The following is a 15,918-nucleotide window of genomic DNA, read 5'->3' as shown; positions in this document are numbered from 1 at the left end:
TAAAAGTACACATATTTAGTATCCGTAACAACCCGACCTATAAAACTGTTCCACTAGTTAACCCCTTCAGTGACACACCGTAAAAAAAGAGGCAAAAAACAATGCTTTATCATACTGCTGAACAAAAAGTGGAATAACACGCGATCAAAAAGACGGATATAAATAAACATGGTACCGCCGAAAACGTCATCTTGTCCTGCAAAAAACAAACTGACATATGTCATCAGCAAAAAAAAAGTTATAGCCCTCAGAATAAAGCGGTGCAAAAATGATTATTTTTTCTATAAAATAGTTTTTATTGTATAAAAGTGCCAAAACACAAAACAAGATTATAAATGAGGTATCGCTGTAATCGTACTGACCCGAAGAATAAAACTGCTTTATCAATTTTACCAAACGCGGAACGGTATAAACGCCCCCCAAAAAATAAATTCATTAATTGCTGGTTTTTGTTCATTCTGCCTAACAAAAATCTGAATAAAAAGTGATCAAAAAATGTTAGGTGCCCGAAAATGGTACCAATAAAAATTTCAACTCATCCCGCAACAAACAAGACCTCACATGACTCTGTGGACCAAAATATGGAAAAATTATAGCTCTCAGAATGTGGTAACGCAAAGAAATATTTTTTGCAATAAAAAGCGTCTTTTAGTGTGTGACAGCTGCCAAACATAAAAACCCGCTATAAATAGTAAATCAAACCCACCCTTTATCACCACCTTAGTTAGGGAAATATAATGAAATAAATAATGTATTTATTTCCATTTCCCATTAGGGTTGGGGGTTGGGTTAGGGGTGTGTCAGGGTTAGGGGTGTGGTTAGGGTTGGAGTTAGAATTGGGTGGTTTCCACTGTTAAGGCACACCAGGGGCTCTGCAAATGCAACATGATGTTCGATCTCAATTCCATCCAATTCTGCGTTGAAAAAGTAAAACTCTGCTCCTTCCCTTCCGAGCTCTGCCGTGCGACCAAACAGTGGTTTACCCCCACATATGGGGTATCGGCGTACTCAGGACAAATTGGACAACAACTTTTTGGGTCCAATTTCTCCTGTTACCCTTGAGAAAATACAAAACTGTTGGCTAAAAAATCATTTTTGTGGAAAAAAAGGATTTTTTTTTATTTTCACGGCTCTGCGTTATAAACTTTAGTGAAACATTTGGGGGTTCAAAGTTCTCACAACACATCTAGATAAGTTCCTTGGGGGTCTAGTTTTCAATATGGGGTCACTTGTGGGGGGTTTCTACTGTTTAGGTACATCAGGGGCTATGCAAACGCAACGTGACGCCCACAGTCCATCAAAGTCTGCATTCCAAAATGCCACTTCTTCCCTTCCGAGCTCTGCCATGCGCCCAAACAGTAGTTTTCTCCCACATATGGGTATCAGCGTACTCAGGACAAATTGGACAACAACTTTTGGGGTCCAATCTCTCCAGATACCCTTGGGAAAATACAAAATTGGGAGCTAAAAGATCATTTTAGTGGAAAAATTATTTTTTTTTAATTTTCACGGCTCTACGTTATAAACTTCTGTGAAGCACTTGGGGGTTCAAAGTGCTCACCACACATCTAGATAAGTTCCTTAGGGGGTCTGCTTTCCAAAATGGTGTCATTTGTGGGGGATTATCCTATCTCAATTCCAGCCAATTTTGCATTGAAAAGTCAAATGGCGCTCCTTCCCTTCTGAGCTCTGCCACGCACCCAAACAGTGATTTACCCCCACATATATCAGCGTACTCAGGAGAAATTGGATTCCAAACGTTGTTGTGCAATTTCTCCTGTTACCCTTGGGAAAATAAAACAAATTGGATCTAAAGTAAATTTTTTGTGAAAAAAGTTAAATGTACATTATTAGCAGGTATATATATATAAAAATAATCCGCACTGGGTTCTCCAGTTTTGTGACCACTAAATACCTCCAAAAAACAATAAATATTTGCACCTTTTATATGACTTTAAGAAACTATTAAAAAATAAGTTTGTGCTGTGTTTTAAAATAGCTCCACCGTGGAGCACGACATTACCATAAGGAAATTAATAAATTGATTTTTTTACCTGGTGCGGTATAGTCGATAATGTCCACAGTTCCCTTTAGGCCGGTTTCACACGTCAGTGGCTCCGGTACGTGAGGTGACAGTTTCCTCACGTACCGGAGACACTGACACACGTAGACCCATAAAAATCAATGCATCTGTTCAGATGTCATTGATTTTTTGCGGACCGTGTCTCCGTGTGCCAAACACGGAGACATGTCAGTGTTCGTGGGAGCGCACGTATTACACGGACCCATTAAAGTCAATGGGTCCGTGTAAAACACGGACCTCACACGGACATTCTCCGTCTGGGGTCCGTGTGCGTGCAGGAGACAGCGCTACAGTAAGCGCTGTCCCCCCCACATGGTGCTGAAGCCGCGATTCATATGTTCCCTGCAGCAGCGTTTGCTGCAGAGAAAATATGAATAATAGTGTTTAAAATAAAGATCTATGTGTCCGCCGCCCCCCCCCCCCCTGTGCGCCCCCCCCCGCTGTTCAGAAAATACTCACCCGGTCCCTCGTTGGCTGTCACTCCTTCCTCTCTGCCCCCATCTTCTCCTGTATGCAGTCACGTGGGGCCGATCATTTACAATCATGAATAGTCGGCTCCGCCCCTATGGGAGGTGGAGCCACATATTCATGACTGTAAATGATCGGCCCCACGTGACCGCATACACTAGAAGCCGCGGCCAGACCAGGAAGCAGCGAGGGAGGCGGGTAAGTATTTTCTGAACAGCGGGGGGGGGCGCACAGGGGGTGGGAGGGTGGCGGACACATAGATCTTTATTTTAAACACTATTATTCATATTTTCTCTGCAGCAAACGCTGCTGCAGGGAACATATGAATCGCGGCTTCAGCGCGATGCAGGGTACCACACGCTCCGTGTGGTACCCACTCGCCATACGGGCGGCACACGTGTGCCGCACGTATGGCCTACGTGAGTTCCCAGGGACACGGATAACTCCGGTACCGATTTATTCCGGTACCGGAATTATCTGGACGTGTGGGACAGCCCTTAGTCGGTCTTCCTGATGAAGGAATACGTCCTATTCCGAAACTAGTAGGAAATTGGTCCACCGTGCTATCTGTAGCAAGTCACGTGAGCAATCACATGACCGTGACGTCACGCAAGGTCCTGCAGAGAACCGAGAGCTGCACAACAGCGCATAGTCGCTACTAGCAGTGAGCGAGCATAGGGCTGTTTGCCGCCGGCCGGGGCACTGCCTGGAGCCCGCTCATGTGAAAGCAAAAGAGGAAAAAAAAAACTCCACCGAAGCCGCATTTTGGACTTTTACAAAGACCGACTAAACGGAACTGTGGACATTATCGACTATACCGCACCAGGTAAAAAATCAATTTATTATCTCGCTCAGAGTTTCCTTATGGTAATGTCGTATATACCTGTTTATAGCTACTAATACAGAAGGGTGGCACTGTATTTGTATTCGCTGCAGGATTCCCAGTTTCTGAAGCGCTACTGGTGTGCTTAATTTTATCCCCTTTTATAATGTACATTATTATTTTTTTTTTTTTTAAACATTCCAAAAATTCCTGTGAAACACCTGAAGGGTTAATAAACTTCTTGAATGTGGTTTTGGGCACCTTGAGGGTAGCAGTTTTTAGAACGGTGTCACACTTGGGTATTTTCTATCATACAGACCCCTCAAAGTGACTTCAAATGTAATGTTCCTTAAAAAAAAATGGTGTTGTAAAAATGAGAAATTGCTGGTCAACTATTAACCCTTATAACTCCCTAACAAAAAAAAAAATGTTGGTTCCAAAATTGTGCTGATGTAAAGTAGACATGTGGGAAATGTTACTTATTAAGGATTTTGTGTGACATATCTCTGTGATTTAAGGGCATGAAAATTCAAAGTTGGAAAACTGCGACATTTGCAAAATGTTTGCCAAATTTCTGTTTTTTTCACAAATAAACGCAAGTAATGTCAAGGAAATTTTACCAATAACATAAAGTACAATATGTCATAAGAAAACATTGTCAGAAACCTTCAAAAAGAACCTGAAGACCCACCTCTTCCGACAAGCCTACAATCTGCAGTAACCACCGATCGACCAAACCACTGCACGACAAGCTCTATCCTCACCTACTGTATCCTCACCCATCCCTTGTAGATTGTGAGCCTTCGCGGGCAGGGTCCTCTCTCCTCCTGTTCCAGTTGTGACTTGTATTGTTCAAGATTATTGTACTTGTTTTTATTATGTACACCCCTCCTCACATGTAAAGCGCCATGGAAAAAATGGCGCTATAATAATAAATAATAATAATAATCATCGGGATCCATGCAAGCGTTCCAGAGTTATAACCTTATAAATGGACAGTGGTCAGAATTGCAAAAATTGGCCCAGTCATTAACATGCAAACCACCCTTGGGGGGGTAAGGGATTAATCACAGACCACACATGGATGGCACATCAACTTGTATAGGTAATTTTGATTCGTGACAGTCTGCAGAAAACGGACATGTAAACCCATTGACTAATGGGTATATGGCCTATCTGAAAATTGTGGCTGAAAAATAGACATCTGAGTGAGGCCTAAGTGTAATTTAGTAATGGGTAAAATGAAACCCTTGTAATTATTATGCTTCATTTCTTGCATTCAGCGTTTTGAAATGTGGCTAAGTTCACATTAGCGTCCGGGGGCTTTGCAGAGGGCTGCGTCCTTCCTCCTTTAAGCTCTGCCTATTTCTGCATGCGTCCTGCGTACCTATCTATAACATTGGGTACGCAGGATATGCAGATGCGTCGTTTTGACGCACCCGCCGTCTCCACAAAACGCAACGTGTTGCGTTCCCGTGCAGTCGGCGGGCGCGTCAAAACAACGCATCCGCATGTCCTGCGTACCCAGTGTTAATGATAGGTAGGTACGCAGGACGCATGCAGAAGTATGTGGAAGTAGGCGGAGCTTAACAGAAGAAGTACGCAGCCCTCTGCAAAGCCCCCGAATGCTAATGTGAACTTAGCCTAATGCAGTTTTATGTGGTAATAGTTTACAGAATTTCTCTAACGCCTCGAATCTTTAAGACCTTATTCAGATATTTGTATTTTTTCACGTACACAATAAAACAGTCCTAGTGTCTTCAGTGTTTGGTCAGTTTGTAAGTTTCATCAGTGATTTTCATTAAAAAAATAAATATATTTGCAAAGCTTCCATGTGCGGCGTGATGGGGGCCATATATACCAGGATGTGGATCTTTTATATATGAGGATGAGAGCCATATACACCATGATGGGGACAGGCATACCTGGATTGGGATATATATATACCAGGCTGAGGATCATATATACATACAATCACGAAGTGTAGTTTACGTCAAACAGCTGTCGCTTACTCCTTATGTTTTTTTCTCCTCATGTGACGACCATAATAAAGTACTGTTTTTTTCAAGTACCAATGGTGAGTGCTGCTCTTATTTAAGCGCAGGATAGCAGCAGACGTCCGCTTACCCATGATGCACGGCGCATAGCAGTGACATAATGCGCTGCCCATACCGGAACACTAAAGTCAGCTGCCAGCTACAGGATAGGGTACCACGTGTCGTGGGTGCAGAGGAATATCAGTAGAATTGTTTGATTCTTTTTAGAATGTGGAGAAGAATGGAAAGGGCCCAGCATGATGGACGTTATACCAGCATTGGGGACATTTCAGGATGAGGGATATTATGCAGGAAGAGTGAAGTCGTTATAGCAAAGGGCCCAGCATGGGGAGATTATTACAAGGAGGAGTCAGGATGGGGAATATTATAATCTGGATACTATTAAGCCATACATATTCACCCCATGTAATAAAGGAAAGATCAGCACCACTGTTTCCAAAGTGCACATGCTTGAGGAAAGGACCCGCTGTCCTGAGTTAATATAGGTGATAAACATTACCACTGAAATGATGATAGAGAACGAAGATGTTGGTGCAATAAATGAATGTCATTTTGATTTGGCAAGAGAAGGCCCTACCACTTGAGCTCAAGTGATGGGACATTTTCTTGCCAGATCAAAATAAAATATTTACTTATTGCAAGAACATCTTAGTATCATATCATCATTTCGGGGCTGAGGTTCTTTGACTACTTTAGCCCCTCAACGACCGCCGATACGCATTAAAACAGCGACTGCTAAAGGTACTTATTCCCTCATTGATGTTTTAAAACCGCGATTGGGAATAAGGCTGTAGCGCAACACCCCCCCCCCCCCCCCCGCCCAGAGTGGGAAAATCTCCGGTGTCTTGGAGATAGTCCTTAAGGTAGCCAAGGCCTTGGAGAACATGATCAGGGCAGGATTCTCCGGTCCCAGACACGTGATCGTTATTCAGTGAAAAAAGTGTGCCAGCTGTTACAATTATTTCTCTCCTGACATGATATACATGTCAGAGGAGGGCGAAATTATGCACCCCAAGACCCCTGATACTTCTGTCATCCCTGGACCCTCCTGCTCCGTCCATTGGCCCTCAACGTAATCTTCCTGAAAAAAAAAAAATGGCGGGCGTATACCTGGCAACAATGAGATTTTTCCTCTTGATCACTGTGATAGGGTCTATCACAGTGATCGAAAAAAAAAAAAAATCAAATCCCTCTTTGTCACCCCCTTAGAGATTATAAAAATATATATATATTTATTTTTTTTTCATTCTTTGCAGTCGGGGTTGGGCTTAGAATTGGATTTTTTTTATAAGTAAAAAAAGACAAAATTCCGGCAAGAATTAAGCGCAAGTGCTCACTACTCCTTCTCGATTTTGCATCGGGTGCTCGGGTATGCACAGAAAACATGAGGGGTGGGGACTCGGGCATGTCACTCGAGCACCTGCGATACTCTGCATACCAAGGCACCTGATGCAAACTGGAGTAGCAAGCGCTGGCATGTTATCAAATTCTGTCTCACCTGTCGGTTCAAAATACATCCCTCAAGGATTTTTGCCAGAGATTTAGTAGTTTCCAAAATGATGTCACTTGTGGGGGGGTTTCCACTGTTTAGGCACACCAGGGGCTCTCCAAACACGACATGGCATCCGCTAATTATTCCAGCAAATTTTACATTCAAAAAATCTAATGGCGCTCTTTCCCTTCCGAGCCCTGTCGTGTGCCCAAACAGTACATTTCTTCCACAAATGGGGTATCGATGTACTCAGAAGAAATTGAACAACAAATTTTGTGGTCCATTTTCTCCTGCTACCCTTTTGAAAATAAAAAAGTTTGGATCTGAAATACATTTTCTTTGTGAAAAAATTAAATGTTCATTTTTTACTTCCACATCGCTTCAGTTCCTGTGAAGCAACTGAAGGGTTAATAATCTAGAATGTGGTTTTGCACACCTTGAGGGGTGCAGTTTTTAGAATGATGTCACTTTTGGGTACTTTCTGTCATTTAAACACCTCAAAGTCACTTCAAATGTGATGTGGTCCCTAAAAAATATATATATTTTTTATTGGAAAAATTATAAACTGCTGGTCAACTTTTAGCCTTTATAACTTCCTAACAAAAAAAAAAAGTTTTGAAGTTTTGTTTCAAAAATCGCTCTGAGGGGGCCCACCCGGAACTACGCTATGTAACTGTATCAGCGAGCACATTGCGCTGATACAGTTACATTCTGCGGCAGAGCAGGGAAAATCAATCTCCCTGCTCTGCCGCCTGGCCACTATGGGGCCCCTGAGCAGGCGGTGGGGGGCCCAGTGCCAGCAGTGGGCCCCCCCGCTCGTCATCGCAGAGTCAGCTGTATCTTCTAGATGCAGATACAGCTGATCGCATGATGAGAGCGAGTGTTACGCTCCCTCTCCCATCATCCCCCTGTCCTCATCTGACATCACCGACACTGACGGTGTTGCGATGACGTCAGTACTCGGTGCACGCGGAGAGGAGGAAGAGAGGTTTTTTTTTTATTGGGGTGCATTATACTGTACTGGCTGCCCAATGCGGGTGCATCATAAAGTACTGGCTGCCTAATGGTGGGGCTGCATTATACTATACTGGCTGCCTAATGGGGTGCATTATATTGTACTGGCTGCCTCATGGGGCTGCATTATACTATACTGGCTGCCTAATGGGTCTGCATTATACTATACTGGCTGCCTAAAGGGGGTGCATGATACTGTACTGGCTGCCTAATGGGGGTGCATTATACTGTACTGGCTGCCTAATGGTGGTGCATTATACTGTACTGGCTGCCTAATGTTGATGCATTATACTATACTGGCTGCCTAATGGGGGTGCATTATACTATACAGGCCTATGGGGAGTGCATTATACTATAAAGGCCTATGGGGAATGCATTATACTATAAAGGCCTATGGGGAATGCATTATACTATACAGGCCTATGGGGAGTGCATTATACTATATTGAGGACTATCTGGCACATTATACTATATGGAGGCTATCTGGGGGGGCTTCATACAGTGGGGATTACAGTGAAGAGGCCATCACACAATGTTGGGGCCATCAAACAGTTTGGGGGCTAAAAAGGGGTCAGTATACTGTGTGGAGGTGCATTACAGTGAGGAGGCATCATGTTATGTATAAGAGCATCATACTGTGTATAGGGGAGCTGTACAGGGGGAGACTCGGGACATTATTCAACATTAAGTGGGCAGTTAGTATAGTGGAACTTAGGTTATTGTGACTATAAAAGGAGCACACAGGGCACTATTACTTTCCAGGGGGCAAAATTTGGGCACTGTTTTCTAGAGCACTTGTGCCCAGCATTACCATATTCTAGAGGGTTGCTTTAGAATTTAGAGGGCACATAGTACCACTCAATAGGTGCAGTAATAGGGACACAAACTGCAGCAGCATTGGGGTATCAGCAGGATGAGGAGTTTGCCCAACAGAATAACGGCTACTGAGACTGGATCATGTATAAAGACAGGGTGGAGCTGTCAAATTGACTGGAAGCATTATCCGCTATCCATTCAACAACCTCTGCACAATGGTCTGATTTCAAGATTGGTTTTCTGCTCCCCCCTACAACGTGGGACAGGAATCTAGATCCACATTGTGTTTGTCGTGCTCCCACGGCAGGCTCAGTTTCACCTTGCCCACAACCTCTGCCTCTGCACTCACCATCAGCATCACTTCCACTTCCCAAAACGCTTACTACGCGCCTTGCCCATTTTAAATTATGTATGATATATCCCTGTTGAGAAATCTTTGCAGTTTTACTATCGCAGGAAAATTTACCCATCTCAGATAAACTTCTTACACAGCAGTATCAATATAGTGATACTATTTTCTCACCAACCAAGTCTGTCTTTTTTGTTGTGATGCACTACTAGAGCAGCATAAATGCTGTATACTATTTGCTGAAAAATTTGGCAGGAATACTAGCACAGGAAAATTTGCCCATCTCACATGGGCTTGTTAGGCTGCCGTCACACTAGCAGTATTTGGTCAGTATTTTACATCAGTATTTGTAAGCCAAAACCAGGAGTGGGTGATAAATGCAGAAGTGGTGCATATGTTTCTATTATACTTTTCCTCTAATTATTCCACTCCTGGTTTTGGCTTGCAAATACTGATGTAAAATACTGACCAAATACTGATAGTGTGACGGCAGCCTTACTGTGCCAGAGCAGTATAGCAATGGTATTTCTAACCACCCAACTTTGGCTTTTTTATTTTGATGCACGACTGGCACAGTATAAATGGCTTATAATATTTGTCTGCTGAAAAACTTGGCTGGAATACTAGAACACAAGTTCATCCACCTCATATGGAATTGTTACTGTGCAGGAGTGATGTAGCGATGCTATTTCTAAAAATCAAACTATGGCTTTTTTTATTTGATTCAGAACTGGTGAGGTATAGATGGCAGAAAATATTTGTCTGCTGAAAAAAATTTGCAGGAATACTAGAACACACAAATTAGCCCACATGGGCTAGTTACACTGCAGTATCATTATAGCGAGGCTATTGAAGTCCAACCAAGTCTGGCTGTATGCTTTTGATGCACAACTGGTGCACTATAAATGCAATATAATATTTTCACTGCTGAAAAAAATTGCAGCATTGCTATAGCTGGAAAATTTGCACACCTCAGATTGACTGGTTTCACAGCAGGAGCGATATACCGATGCTATTGAGATCCAATCAAGACTGGCTGTAATCTTTTGTTGCTTAAATGACATTACAGGCTATCACATTAATTATATGCGCTATATTAACCCCTTCATGACCCAGCCTATTTTGACCTTAATGACCTGGCTGTTTTTTGCAATTCTGACCAGTGTCCCTTTATGAGGTAATAACTCAGGAACGCTTCAACGGATCCTAGCGGTTCTGAGATTGTTTTTTCGTGACATATTGGGCTTCATGTTAGTGGTAAATTTAGGTCGATAATTTTTGCATTTATTTGTGAAAAAAATGTATTTAGCGAAAAATTTGAAAATTTCGCAATCTTCAAATTTTGAATTTTTATTCTGTTAAACGAGAGAGTTATGTGACAAAAAATAGTTAATAAATAACATTACCCACATATCTACTTTACATCAGCACAATTTTGGAAACAAAATGTTTTTTGCTAGGAAGTTATAAGGCTTAAAATTTGACCAGCGATTTCTCATTTTTACAACGAAATTTACAAAACCATTTTTTTTAGGGACCACCTCACATTTGAAGTCAGTTTGAAGGGTCTATATGGCTGAAAATACCCAAAAGTGACACCATTCTAAAAACTGCACCCCTCAAGGTGCTCAAAACCACATTCAAAAATTGTATAAACCCTTCAGGCGCTTCACAGCAGCAGAAGCAACATGGAAGGAAAAAATTTACATTTAACTTTTCAGTCACAAAAATGATCTTTTAGCAACAATTTTTTTTATTTTCCTAAGGGTAAAAAGAGAAACTGGAACCCAAAAGTTATTGTACAATATGTCCTGAGTACGCCGATACTCCATATGGGGGGGAACCACACACAACAGGGCTTGGAAGGGAAGGAGCGCCATTTGACTTTTTCAATGAAAAATTGGCTCCAATCTTTAGCGGACACCATGTCGCGTTTGGAGAGCCCTTGTGTGCCTAAACATTGGAGCTCCCCCACATGTGACCCCATTTTGGAAACTAGACCCCCCAAGGAGCTTATCTAGATGCATAGTGAGCACTTTGAACCCCCAGGTGATTCACAAATTGATCCGTAAAAATGAAAAAGTACTTTTTTTTCACAAAAATTTATTTTAGCCTCAATTTGTTCATTTCCACATGGGCAACATGATAAAATGGATCATAAAATGTGTTGGGCAATTTCTCCTGAGTACACTGATACCTCATATGTGGTCACAAACCACTGTTTGTGCACACGGCAAGGCTCAGAAGGGAAGGAGTGCCATTTGACTTTTGAATGAAAAATTCGCTCCAATCGTTAGCGGACACCATGTCGCGTTTGGAGAGCCCCTGTGTACCTAAAGATTGGAGCTCCCCCACAAGTGACCCCATTTTGGAAACTAGACCCCTCAAGGAACTTATCTAGATGCATAGTGAGCACTTTGAACCCCCAGGTGCTGAAATGAAAAAGTACTTTTTTTTCACAAAAAATTTCTTTTAGCCTCAATTTGTTCATTTCCACATGGGCAACATGATAAAATGGATCATAAAATTTTTTGGGCAATTTCTCCTGAGTACACTGATACCTCATATGTGGGATTCTAGTATAGATGGTTAGCACTCGACCACGTAGAGAAAAGGTGCTAGTGAAAAGGAACCGAAGGTTCCGTAAAGTCCAAAAATAGATATAGAATCACTGCACTCAATAGAAAAGTATGCTTTCAAGTGAATAAATTTTATTTACGGTGGTGGATGAAGCGACAGTTTTTGACGTTTCGGCCGAACTCCGGCCTTTATCACATAGTCGCTGGAAAAAATATAAAACAATATATACAATCAGAATGTTTCATATACAAATATACAAGATATTTACAAAATATAAGAGAACCAGCATATCCAGGTTGGTGTGGGCGCAAATATGCAGATGCATTTAGGCTGGCAACATCAAAGAACAAAAAGATACTGGGTATCAGTAGTACAAGAATTGGCATAGAACGTAAATGATTAAATCTAAAATAAATAGACATGGAGCATACCCTTTAAGGTCACCGAAAGATTATTGGCACCGTTTTTTGGGATATCTCAAATTGATGATGTACATCCTAAAGGTAAAAGGAAAAGGGGGAAGAATAGTTAAGAAGGTAGCCTAGATATCACTGGCAAAGTGTAACATTGGGGACAGAGACATTGATGTTGTCTGTAGTAGTGCATCTCTCAACGATGTAATGTGACGTGACCGAGGGTGAGAAATGAAGGAAGGAAAAAAGGAACAAGAGGGGAAAAAAAAGGAAAGAATATATGCATATATATATGTACCAGTTTAATGGATGATCCAGGAGGGGTTTGCGGCAAGCCAAAGGAGCGCTGTCCTGACTGTGATGACTGAGCTATAGTGGGTAAAGTTGTCAGGGTAAGGATATGGCATATACTGGCGCTAGAGTCGATTACCGAGTGAGCGGTCAAAAACTGTCGCTTCATCCACCACCGTAAATAAAATTTATTCACTTGAAAGCATACTTTTCTATTGAGTGCAGTGATGCTATATCTATTTTTGGACCTCATATGTGGGGGTAAACCACTGTTTGGGCACACGGCAGGGCTTGGAAGGGAAGGAGCGCCATTTGACTTTTTGAATGAAAAATTAGCTCCAACCGTTAGCGGACACCATGTCGTGTTTGGAGAGCCCCTGTGTGCCTAAACATTGGAGCTCCCCCACATGTGACCCCATTTTGGAAATAAGACCTCCCATGGAACTAATCTAGATGTGCGGTGACCACTTTAAACCCCCAAGTGCTTCACAGAAGTTTATAACGCAGAGCCGTGAAAATAAAAAATAATTTTTCTTTCCTCAAAAATTATGTTTTAGTAAGTAATTTTTTATTTTCACAAGGGTAACAGGAGAAGTGGACCCCAATATTTGTGGCCCTTTTTGTCCTGAGTACGCTGATACCCCATATGTGGGGGTAAACCACTGCTTGGGCACACGTCGGGGCTCGGAAGGGAAGTAGTGATGTTTAGAAATGCAGACTTTGATGGAATGATCTGCAGGCGTCACGTTGCGTTTGCAGGGCCCCTGATCTGCCTAAGCAGTAGAAACCCCCCACAAGTGACCCCATTTTGGAAACTAGTCCCCCAAGGAACTTATCCAGATGTGTGGTGAGCACTTTGAACCCCCAAGTGCTTCACAGAAGTTTATAACGCAGAGCCATGAAAATAAAAAATCATTTTTCTTTCATCAAAATTATGTTTTAGCAAGCAATTTTTTATTTTCGCAAGGGTAACAGGAGAAATTGGACCACAATAGTTGTTGCCCAGTTTGTCCTGAGTATGGTACCCCATATGTGGGGGTAAACCACTGTTTGGGCGCACGTCAGGGCTCGGAAAGGAGGGAGCACCATTTGACTTTTTGAACGCAAGATTGGCTGGAATCAATCGTTGGGCCATGTTGCATTTGGAGACCCCTGATGTGCCTACACAGTGGAATACCCTCAATTCTAACTCCAACACTAACCCAAACACACCCCTAACCCTAATCACAACCCTAACCCGAACACACCCCTAACCACAGCCCTAACCCCGACACACCCCTAACCCTAATCCCAACCCTAACCACAACCCTAACCCCAACACAACCCTAACCACAAGCCTAATCTTAACCCTATTTCCAACCCTAGCCCTAATTCCAACCCTAACTCTAATTCCAACCCTAACCCTAAGTGTTATGATCTGGTGGCCTAGGAGCGGCATGAGACGTACTCTGGAGAATATGGTAACTGTACTGACCGCAGACCCTGGACTTAACACCGCAACTAGAAGTAGCCGTGGGATGTACCTACCAATCCTAGACACCTCGACACAGCCGGAGGACTAATTAACCCTATAGATAGAAAAGGGTAAACTATCTTGCCTCAGAGAAAATTCCCAAAGGATAGGCAGCCCCCCACAAATATTGACTGTGAGAGGAGAGGAAAAAACATACACAGGCTGAAAACAGAATTTAGCAAAGGAGGCCAATCTAGCTAGATAGAAAAGATAGGACAGAGAACTATGCGGTCAGTATTAAAATACTATGAAATGTCCACCACAGATAATACAAAAAAAACTCCACATCTAACTAAAGATATGGAGGGGAAATCTGCCTCTCCAGAGTTTCCAGCTTGGCTGCATAAATCCTTACACAGATAAAGCTGGACAAGAAAAAACATGCAAAGCACTGAACAATGAGGCCCACAACATGTGGGCAGAAAAACAAGCGCAGAACTTATCTTGTAGAAATAAACTGCACGCAGGAGCGACCAGGAAGGGATGTGAATCCTCCAGAAACAATGAACAACTGCCACTCACTAAAGGGTGAAGCCAGACTAAATAGCCCCGTCCGAAGTGGACGCACCTGATGACTGCTGTGAAGGACAAACAGCAGCACTACCACTTATAACCACCAGAGGGAGCCCAAGAGCAGAACCCACAACAGAATTCACAACACCTAAGGCTATGTGCCCACGTTGCGGATTCGTGTGAGATTTTTCTGCACCATTTTTGAAAAATCCGCAGGTAAAATGCTCTGCGTTTTACCTGCGGATTTACCGCGAATTTACAGTGTTTTTTTGTGTGGATTTCACCTGCAGATTCCTGTTGAGGAACAGGTGTAAAACGCTGCGGAATCCGCACAAAGAATTGACATGCTGTAGAAAATACAATGCAGCGTTTCCACGCTGTATTTTCCGCACCATGGGCACAGCGGATTTGGTTTTCCATAGGTTTACATGGTACTGTAAACCTGATGGAAAACTGCCACGAATCCGCAGCAGCCAATCCACCGCGGATCCGCAGCCAAATCCGCACCGTGTGCACATAGCCTTAGGGTATGTGCCCATGCTGCGGATTCCTTTGCTGAATTTTCCGCAGCGGAATTGATAAATCCGCAGTGCAAGACCGCTGCGGTTTTTACTGCGGATTTATCACAGTTTCTACTGCGGTTTTCTATTGGAGCAGGTGTAAACCCGCAGCGGAATCTGCACAAAGAATTGACATGCTGCGGAATATAAACCGCTGCGTTTCCGCTCGTTTTTTTCCGCAGCATGTGCACTGCGGATTTCGTTTCCCATAGGTTTGCATTGTACTGTAAACTTATGGGAAACCACTGCGGACCCGCAGCTGTGGAAACGCTGCGGTTCCGCAGCGAAATCCGCAGCTTGTGCACATACCCTAATTATAACCCTTACTCTAATTCTAACCCTAACCCTAGTTCTAACCCTAACCCTAGTGTAAAAATAAAAGTAAATATATTTTCTTTATTTTTATTATTGTCCCTACCTATGGGGGTGATAAAAGGGGGGTTCATTTACTTTTTTTTTTTATTTTGATCACTGTGATAGGTTTTATCACAGTGATCAAAATGTACCTAGAACGAATCTGCCGGCAGATTCGGCGAGCGCACTGCGCATGCGCCCGCCATTTTGGAAGATGTCGGCGCCCATGGAGCAGACGGACGGACACCGGGAGGCTCGGTAAGTATGAGGGGGGGATCGGAGCACGGGGGTGGGATCGGAGCACGGGGGGAGCAGACAGGCGGACGGAGGGGAGCGGAGCACAGGGCGGAGGACTGGGGAGGCGATCGGTGGCGGTGGGCAGATCAGGGTTTCCAGCCATGGTCGATGATATTGCAGCATCGGCCATGGCTGGATTGAAATATTTCACCATTTTTATAGGTGAAATATTACAAATCGCTCTGATTGGCTGTTTCACTTTCAACAGCCAATCAGAGCGATCGTAGCCACGAGGGGGTGAAGCCAACCCCCCCTGGGCTGAAGTACCACTCCCCCTGTCCCTGCAGATCGGGTG

The sequence above is a fragment of the Ranitomeya variabilis genome, chromosome 6 (assembly GCF_051348905.1).
Source record: "Ranitomeya variabilis isolate aRanVar5 chromosome 6, aRanVar5.hap1, whole genome shotgun sequence".
NCBI classification, from domain to species: Eukaryota; Metazoa; Chordata; class Amphibia; order Anura; family Dendrobatidae; genus Ranitomeya; species Ranitomeya variabilis.
The sequence above is the reverse complement of the archived record's forward strand: the minus strand, read 5'-3'. Positions refer to the sequence as shown.